Below are 10,670 nucleotides of genomic sequence, written 5' to 3' on the forward strand. Positions count from 1 at the left end.
ACACTGACAGGGATGAAGTCAAGGTTGTGTCCAGGGTAAGAGAATGAAACCATTTAGCAGTCACCTACAAATATCCACAAGTTCTGGGTTTCAAGGCTAAGGTTTGCATGATGAGAACATTAGTGTTCTTATTTACAGCCTTAGCACAGTTCTTAAGATAATACATAGCTTTAAGAGTCCCTATAGAACTGATCTGCAGGTCTGGGCAATTCAAATGAATATTCCTGAAAATCAATTGGATGTGAGGCCACTTATGTTGGCCTATGTTGTAGCCACACCACTTACTGGGAAATTTTTATTCAGGTTCCAATTTCTCCTGAGGTATCTACATAGACACAGCAGATAGTGTTTAATACTGCACACATTTTTCCCAGTGCAGCCACAGGTGATCTTTGTTGAGCCTTAAGCCTTTTGCAGTTTCATTCCTCTCAGTCTTAGAGTCAGAGACAAATCTCTAATCACATTTCCTTTGGCATATAGTCTGTAGAATGGGACAAGAATTCTGACCAAGCTTTTATAATGTTACTTCTGGGGCAGTCATCCCAAAATATGTCAGAAACATGTACTTTGTAGTAAATATTTTTAACGTTGTTGTTTTTTTTTTCTGGTGTCCACTTTGTAATAAAAAGATTTTGTATATTAAAACCTAATATGTTGGCTCAGCACCTGTAGCTCAAGAGGCTAGGGAGCCAGCCACATACACCAGAGCTGGTGGGTTTGAATCCAGCCCAGGCCTACCAAACAACAATGATAATTACAACCAAAAACTAGCCGGGCATTGTGGCAGGCGCCCATGGTCCCAGCTACTTGGGAGGCTGAGGCAAGAGAATCACTTAAGCCCAAGAGTCTGAGGTTGCTGTGAGCTATGACAGCATAGCACTCTACTGAGGGTAACAGCTTGAAACTCTGTCTCAAAATAAATAAATAAATAAACAAATCAATCAATAAATAAAAATCTAATATGTTATCTCAGGGCTAAGAAGCAGGAAGAAAAGACAAATTGGAGCAAATATGACTACTGTATATAAATCTGTATCCTTTGACCACGCTTTTAGTCTTGTTAACAGATCAGTTTAGTTAAACACGCATGTCTCATTCTATGAGCTGAAATTGCAGACAAGGCTGGAATGTAATATAGGTGAGCCACAGTTTCTTAGTTTTGAACCATATTTTTCTCTCTCTAATTTTCCATTTTACTAAAAACAAATTATAGCAGAATCAATTTAATTGCCACAATAAACTGTACTTTCAGTATACTTGGTCTGATTATTTGCAGAAAATGCAGTAAGAATAATTATTAGCCATCTAGGCTTTTCTTTATTTAAAAATTGACTTTACTTGAACCTTTATAAGGAATCGCAGGTTAGACTTGAAAGCCTCTCATAAGCCAATGTTTCATATTTGCCATTGGATACATGTATGCATTGGGTAAATTCTGTTTCTCTCGAAGTCCCAGAGCAAACTGGAATTCCTGGACCTGTCATAAAGTGGCATTCTTTACTCACTGAAGATTAGGAAATGTTATTGATGAGGTGTCTGACCACTTTTTCCAATGGGCTTTTTATTGGCCTTATAAAGTCAATTAATTCCTTAATGCAATCCAGACACCTCTGAAAATGTCATTCCAGTCAAAGTCTTGGTAAAATAACCAGTATCTTTTATTGTGTTCTATAGAAGAAAACAGATTCTTATTGAACTTACACAAATAACTATATTGTCAGAAATTAAGAATCCTTACAGTTTTCAAATTTCGGACAAATCCAGAAGAGAAAAAAATGCTTCAAAATTTCATTTATAAATATATACATTGTTACAGGCTATAAATAACTCAAGGAATAAAAAAGGGTTTTCTTAACTTCTGGAAAACAGAACACAGAAAGAATCAGCAACTTTTCAAATAAAAAGCCATAAAAATCCCATGTAATTGATTTCTGTTTTGTTTGAAGTTTGGTTACCAACACTCATGGACTTGTTAGCTTTCTAAAAGTCCTGGAAGTTTGCTTTTAGTCTGATGGTATTTAATCTCCATAGCTATCAGAAATTTATATTCGAGGCTCTGTGCCTGTAATTCAGGTGGCTAGGGTGCCAGCCACATACACCAGAGCTGGCAGGTTTGAATCCAGCCTGGGGCCGCCAAACAACAATGATGACAACTACAACCAAAAAAAAAAAAAAACAAAAAACAAAATCCAGGCATTGTGGCAGGCACCTATAGGCCCAGCTACTTGGGAAGCTGAGGCAAGAGAATCACTTAAGCCCAAGAGTTGGAGGTTGCTGTGAGCTGTGACACCACAGCACTCTACTCAGGGCAACAGCTTGAAACTCTGTCTCAAAAAAAAAAAAAAGAAAGAAAGAAAAGAAAAAAGAAATTTATGCTCGAGAGTGCCTGTCAGCCTTTTCATTACCTTTCTTGAAGGACAAAATTTGGACATGGCCTGTTACAAAAAAAACTCTTTCTGAGATGAATCAAAAAATTATTACTGATAACATACACTAAGACAGACTAATATTTCATGATATTAGAACATATGTATATATACAACATAATCCACAGAAAATTAACCACCATTTCATATTTGCTGATATTTCTTATATTTCTTTAACACACTGAATAAGACTAATATGTCTTTCTTAGACTTTTAGTGGTCTTAATATTTCAAAAAGACCAAATTTAGACTTTTGATTTTGGAAGATTTGTCAAATATCAAAGGCTTAATACATTTGTTCAAATTGGATCATAAGTCAAAGAATCTAAAGGCAATACCAAAGGTTATATGGGTATAACCCTAATCCTGTGAAGTTCAGTCTTCTCTAGTTAGCCAAAATCCTAATAGAGACAGTACCAGGATTATTTTCTTTCAGGCTACTTACTGAAAAATTAAAAAAAACTTTTAATTTTTAAATTAAATGCAAACAAGTAACTAAATTTTATAAATTGTAGCTAACTGGATCACATGCAAATTCTTTCACAAATTTCCTTTTATGAGTTCTATTAAGTCCACACAGACAATCTACAAACATGCTAAACTTTGCTTTACTCGTCCTTTCACTTTCTTTAAATAACTAGTCATTCTGTTTTAGGACAAAATTTACCACACAAGATCCTTTCTTACAGAATGTTTTCCTTTCTGTTTAATCTTTCTTACCACCAAAAAACACTTTTCACAAAACAGGATCACAGTTTACTATAAAGTTAATTATTCACTTGGTTAAACTGATAATTAGAAGATTTAAAAGACTCAGTTTCCCAAACAATCTAAACAGCCAAAGTATTACATTTTACAAATGACATAGACATTTTATGAATAATAACACAATTTTAAGGTTTTAAGTTACTGAAAAGTGTTCTGAAACCACAATATGGGCACCATTCCTGACACCTTTTCCTGGTCCTCCTAAGTCTCACATGGCCATGTAGCATCAAAGATGGCTGCAAAGGATAGGACCTATCTGTGTCCTTAATCTACTTAACAGGTGCAGAGTTCAAGACAGAAAGGAAGAAGACTGGAGGGTTCCATTTCTCCCAGAATAGCCAGGGGGCATGGTTGGAGCAGTGAAGAGGCCATGTGGGCTAGACTGTGCCTCGTAGCTGCTGGCGTAGGCAAGGAGAATATGTCCCTAGGCCTCACCACAGCCACCTACCTGACCTCAGAATTCAGAGTCTCAGAATCAAGAACAGAAGCTCACAGCCAAAGCTAGCAAAATTTAGAAATATTACAGGGGTGGTAGTTCTATAATCTTTAAACATTTGAACTTCAATAACAGGTTTAAAACTAATTTTATTTATCAAAGAATACCAAAGTCACCTGAACAAAAAGGCATTTGAGTTCTTTTCTGTTTTCCTGATAAAATACTTGATGTAAGCATTTACTTTTCCTTTTTATGCTAAAGCCAATTAATTAGAGATCTTTTGCATATTTTGATAGTAAATGTCACAGGCACATGACATATGCAGACACAAAAATAGACATACAGACAAAAGCATGATTTATATTTGCTAGCTTTTAAACATATATTTTTAGTCAGACTATTAATATTTTAACTACCTGATTTATCTTAGAAATTACCTAGGTTTTAGTTATTTTAAATTATTTTTCTATTAACTATTTGTATACCCTATAAATTAGATATATATAGTTTTAATTATTGCTTTTAAACTCAAATTCCACCAAGAAAAAGAACAAATGTTAAGTATTTTAACCAGACTTGTCTAAACAAAGTAACATCATTATTACAACCCAAAGATTCATTTAAAGGCCGTTTTTCTTCGGAGTAAAGATGATATATTAGTCAGGCTTTGTTACAGCAAAATTTCATTGCTTTTTAGTTATAGGTGGGTACTCATACTAAGACCAATCAGACAGACTACGCCCCAATGGGCTGTCATTTGGGAGTTAGGCCTAAGGTCCCATAATACTGACCGATACAGAAATACCAGATTTCTCAAGAACAAAAGCCGAACTGATGAGAACTAAAGTTCTCAGTGTGTAACCAGAATAAAGCAAGTGGATCTTAGTGATAGGGATGGCATGTGTGTGAGTGCAGAGCCTAAAACATCCTAAGAGAAATCTCCCCACCATGCTGTTCGGAGCATTCAAGCACTGCTGGGCCTGCCTTTCCAAGCTACCCCTAGGCTTCCCGGTCACACTTATGGAAACAGTCTAGAGGACCCTTGGTGGCCACCAGAAATGTTACCAGACAAAAGGGGTCTTGCCACCTGTCACTGTCAGCAAATGTGCCTAGACAGTGACAGGTCCACCAAACTTTGTCAGAAAGCCGGGATTCCGGAGTAGACTCTCCAAGACGGTTCTGTTCTTCCATTTCCAAAATTACAGTTTTATACATAAAAGTTCAAAGCAAGGAACACACTAACCCCTATTCCAAATAATAATCAGCATAACTCAGGGCCTATTTATGACATTCCAATTCAAAAGTTAATCTCCCAAATTAACTCTACCTAAACTACTCAAGATAGGCATCTTTAGGGTGGAAGATAAATTTACCAAATACTAAGAATGGGAGACAGGGGGTGAAGGTCAGGCAGGATCTAAACTGATCAGACCAGCTGTGTCATATCTGCCTTAGCCTGCCTGACCCCATCTTCTCACTACATGTGCTTTCAGTTTGGTGGACCTATCCCCATCTCTGTATACTGGCTGACAATGACAAGCGTCCAAACCCTCTTCATCCTGTAACAATTAGGTCACCAGGGGTATGCCCTTCACAAATGGTTAATGCTGTTATCATAGGAGTTCTCGATAAAGGGATGAGGATGAGTTTGCCACCCCTCCACCCCCTCTGCCTTGCCCTCACCCTCTCCTGCCCTTCCACCATGAGATGATGCAGTGTGAAGTCCTTTGCCAGATGGCAGCCCCTCAGTCTTGAACTTACCAGCTTCCAGAATGTGAGAAATAAATTATGTTTAATCTTTATAAATTACCTAGTCTCAAATATTATTATAGCAGTACACAATGGACTTAGATAGGTATTATCTCTTTCTCTTTAAAACCTTGCATCATCAAATAAAAGTAATCTTGCCAGAACCAGAATCTTACATTCAGTTTCCAAACTGTAGCTTCCCCAGCTAATTAGCTTTATTCAATGAATTTTTATTATGCCATTATGCAAATGTAGTCAATGCTCATTATCTTTCTACTTAATAAATTCATCAAAAGCTGTCCAGGAACACATCTTCTGTTTTGTCAACTGTACCCACAATCTTGTTCCCAGATTTTTCATCATTATTTTCAGACTACAAGGGAAGGAAAGGAAGAAATGGGAATAATTTCATGAATTTTAAATATGCTGTAACTCTGTCTTAGTATAATATTCAAGCATATAACAGCTGTCTGCTCCTAGCACACCCCAATCTCAGAGCAGTGCCAAGTTGGTGCAGTTGGTTAAAATGTGGCACTGATATGTCCATAATCATCTCTGATGTGAATCAACTGACTGTGCAAATAAGAAAAATGTCATTAGTGTCAATCTGAATTTCTGAGGTGAGCAGCCTGGAAAGTCTATGCTTTTGATTATTAAGATTTAGGATTTCCAGAAACCTATCATTGACTTCTATTTTAATTCCAGTGTGGTCAGAGAAAATATTTTGTATGAATCCTTATAAATTGACTTAATTTATAACCTAAAATATGGTGTTTCTTGGCACATGTTCAGTATACGTAAATACCTATGGCATCTTTCCATTTATTTAGGTCTTCTTTCATTTCAGCAATGTTTTGTAGTTTCAGAGTACAACTCTTGTATGTCTTTCCTAAATATATTCCTAGGTGTTTATAATACAGATGTTACCAAAAGTTTGGTACTTGGCAAACCAGCAAGAATGAGCAGTGAGGACAAAAGGTTTAAGTAAAAGGAAAGAGAGGTTTATTTGCCAGCGAAGGAAGAGGCCAGCAGACTAGTGATTCAAAAGACTGCCATTCTGTCTTTAAGTAGAATTATGGAGCTTTTTTAAGGGGGTGGTGGTGGGAGTGTGCATTCGGGTCTATGTGACCAATGTCACATGGCCTGGCTTCAGGCTATCGTTTCTTTAACATAATTGGCTTTGGTTGACCTTACTTCAGATGAAGATATCTTGTGACCTTTGTTTGAACAATTCTGTAGTGCCATCTCCGTGGTTTAAGATACTAGAAAAATAGTAAAGAACATTTTTCTGTCCCTTTGATTACCGGCCTTGGGCAGAAAAGCAGGTTTCAATTTCCAAAAAGGGTAAGGGATTTTAAAGAGGCAATTTGTAAAATATTTTGTCCTTTCTCATACCTCTACCTCTGTTATACAGATGCTGCATGACTTACAATGAGGTCACGTAAAGACTAAGCCCATCATAAATTGAAAATATTTTAAGTTATAGGTGCATTTTCAACTTAATGATATTTTCACCTCACAATGGGTTTATCAGGAATGGAATACATATCATGTTCATCCCATCATAAAGTCAAAAATCATAAATCAAACCATCATTGAGTTGGGGACCGTCTGTATTATTATACATGGCATATTTTATAATTACATGTTCCAATTGCTGCTTGCTAGTAAATAGATTTTTGTATATTGAGTTTTTACTCTAGGACTAATTTCAATTATTAATTCCAGTAGATTTTGAAGATTTCTACAGGACAGTATACAAAAACAATTCGCTAATCTACAGATTTTCTACATAGACCACTGTGAATAGACAGTTTTACTCTTCTAGTTTTTATACCTTTTATTATTTTAATTATTTATTGAGCTGTCTAGAGTCTCTTATATAAAGTTGAGTAGAACAGGTAAGAGCAGGTAGCCTTATCTGTTTCCAATCCTTGGATCGAATATTTCACCATTAAGCATGATAGCTATTATCTTTCATAGACACCCTTTATAAAAGTTATTTTATTTCTAGTTTTGTGATTGTTTTCATCATGAGTTGGCAACAAATTGCCGAATCCTTTTTCTCCTTATTAACGTGGTAAATTGCTTTATTAATGTTGGGCAAACCTTGCATTCTAAAATAAACCCCAATTGGCCATTGTGTTTTATCTTTTTTGAGTATTGTTGGTTTCAATTTGCTAGTATTTTATGTAGGAATATTGCATGTGTATTCATGGAGGGTACTGATCTGTGATTTTTTTCTTCTAATGTCTGTTAGGCTTTTCATGAGGGTTATGGTGTCATTATTCCCTCCTTTTCTGTTTTCTTAAAGTTTATGTAAGATTGAAATTTTTTGTTCTTTAAATGTTTGATAGAGTTTACCAGTGAAACCATCTGGGCCTTGAATTTTCCTTGCATTTTTAAATTATTAAAATTCTGTGGGCGCCAGCCCCATATACCGAGGGTGGCAGGTTCGGACCTGGCCCCGCTGAACTGCAACCAAAAAAATGGCCGGGCGTTGTGGCGGGCGCCTGTGGTCCCGGCTACTCTGGAGGCTGACGCAGGAGAATTGCTGAAGCCCAGGAGTTGGAGGTTGCTGTGAGCTGTGTGATGCCATGGCGCTCTACCGAGGGCTATAGAGTGAGACTCTGTCTCTACAAAAAAAAAAAAAAAAAAAATTCTGTAATAGATATGTAAGTACTCAGAGTTTCTATTTCTTCTTCAGTGTTTTGCTAAATTATTTTTCAGATTTTATTGATCTAAAGTTATTTTATAACCTTCTCCTTTGATGGTTTTAATCAGGATTTTTCAACCTCAGCACTATTGGTAACTGAGGCCAGAAAACTGCTATAGGAAAGTGTCCTAGCACTGCAGAACGTTTAGGTGCTACCCCGGCCTTTATGTCCTGGATCAGTGGTTCTCAACCTTCCTGTGCCGTGACCCTTTAATACAGTTCCTGTGGGTCATGACTCACAGGTTGAGAACCACTGTCCTCGATGCTCATAGCAGACTTCCCAGGGTGACAACCAAAAATATCTCTGGACATTGCCAAATGTTCATTGAGGGCATAACGCCTCTGGTTGAGAAAACATGTTTTAATGTCTAAAGAATCTTCATACAATAGATACTGGCAATTTGTCTGTTTTTAATTAGTTTTGTGGGCTGTACAAAAAAGCACAGTATGTACTAGAATTGGCCTGTGGGCCACAGGTTGCTGACCCTGACTTAGATTTAATTTTTTCTTCTTTCCTAATGAAGGCATGAGAAAACTATAAATTTCCCTATAAGAATACTTTAGCTTTATTTCATAAACTTTGAAATGTTTTATTGATGGATATTAGCCAATCAATGGTTACGGAAAGTATGTGTTTATGAAAATAACATGTGAGATTTACTGAGTGTTATTCCAACAAAATGACTAACAAACTTTTGTTTCTGTGAGAGAGATGCATTGAAGAATATTAATAAAATGTATAGTTACATACATTATTACATACACTCTCCCAATTAGTTAATAAGTTGATATTAAAATCTCATAATCTGACAGCAATAAACAGTATTATTTTGGCTCTTCTAGCTAAGAAAAGCCAATGTGCAAGTACTAGGACAAGAAAATTACGATGATTTTATTACACCTTATTGAGTATTGATTTGCTGCCACCTGCTGGGAGGCAGAAATGAATTTCCTGTGTCCTTAAAGGGTAAAGAATACTACATAAATAAATTTTGCATTTTCTTGTAAGTATAATCAGTGTTATGTTTTTAAAAACACACCTGCTAGCTACAATTTGAAAATTTTATTTTTGAAAAACTGCAAACATACCTAAAAGAATACTCACATACTATTCACCTGAAACTACCCAGTGCTATATATTTTCTTTCTCCCACACTTATTTTTGGTTTTGGTAAGGATTACCACAAAGAAATGTGCAGACATCACGACATGATTTCATGCCTACATGAGTAAGCATGTACCTACTGAGAACAAAAGGATTCTTCCAATAACTACAATACCATTATCATTTCTGAGTACCTTAATGTTATAATGTCGATAATGTTATACTTCCATGTTCAAATTTTTCAAATCTTTAATCCTATCCAGTTGACAGTTGCCTTAAATGTAGCTCACGCCCCATCTTTTTTGTTGTCTTTTGTGATATTAAAAAGTCCAAACAAATCACATTCTGAACGCATCTGTTTCCTCACAATTGGATTCATTTTCAACAAGAATGCTATGTACACTTAACTTTCCATAGCCTCAGAGACAGGTTCATGCCTTTGCCAGTAAACAGCAATCTTCTTCCCAGGAAACATTACTAATACTTTGCAAAGTAATGATGTTCCACAGAACACAGTTTAGGGAAGCGCTGAGTACGAAAAAAGGTGACTAGTAAAATGGAGTTTGTAGAATAGAAAGGATTAAAAATAAGTTTTAAAATTAACCAACTTCCTCATTTCTAAGGTAGTGCAAACTGAGCTTTCATAAAACTTAACCCTTACCAAGAAAGAAAAATGTACAGATGACAAAATCGAAACTTAAAGAAAAGTCTCATGTCCTGTCCTTGTGTTTGTATTCAGTAGCAGAGATTTGAGTCAAGCTCTGACTGTTTTCATATTATTTCCAGTAGATCCTCCATTTCCTTTTACACTAATTTTCTGTAATTGATTACTCTGATGTCTACAATTACTCTTTGGGATAAAAGTGGTAGTCTTTTAGTCCAAATAATAATTATTTGGTGTAATAATTTAGGAAGGTCGATAATTCAGTTTTTTATTGTTCAATATTCAGTCAGAATCAACCTGTATCAAATAGTAGAGAAGGCCTAATGCATGCAATTACGCAAATCAAATTCAAGGACTGGGGGCTTGGTTCCAGATTCTAGTCATACTGGACAGCCCCCACTTACAACCATTTCCACTCGCCATAATCTGATCCTGCTGCTGTATTATCACGCTACAGTAAACACTTAGAAGATTAAGTTTTCCCTAAAAGTCTTAGATAGCATACCACGGTTTTGTTACATCACCTAACAGGCTTTAAGGAAATCGGTTAACATTCCGCCCTGCAGTGAGGTAGCGAGTACTATTCATGTTCGTTTTCATCTCTGTTTGAGGCCGGGGCTTTCCCCGCACAGGTGCCTTCCTGAGGACATCCCTGTAGTGGCGAGCCTTAGTCGTGGCTTTTGGTGTAAGGAAAATTAGTTAGTATGAATGGGCGCCTTTTAGGAGTAGATAAGAAAAAAAAAACAACTGTGGTTCTTTCAGCCTTAAAAAAAAAAAAAAAAAACTGTGGTTCTTTCAGCCTTAAA

The sequence above is a fragment of the Nycticebus coucang genome, chromosome 1 (assembly GCF_027406575.1).
Source record: "Nycticebus coucang isolate mNycCou1 chromosome 1, mNycCou1.pri, whole genome shotgun sequence".
In the NCBI taxonomy this organism is placed as follows: domain Eukaryota; kingdom Metazoa; phylum Chordata; class Mammalia; order Primates; family Lorisidae; genus Nycticebus; species Nycticebus coucang.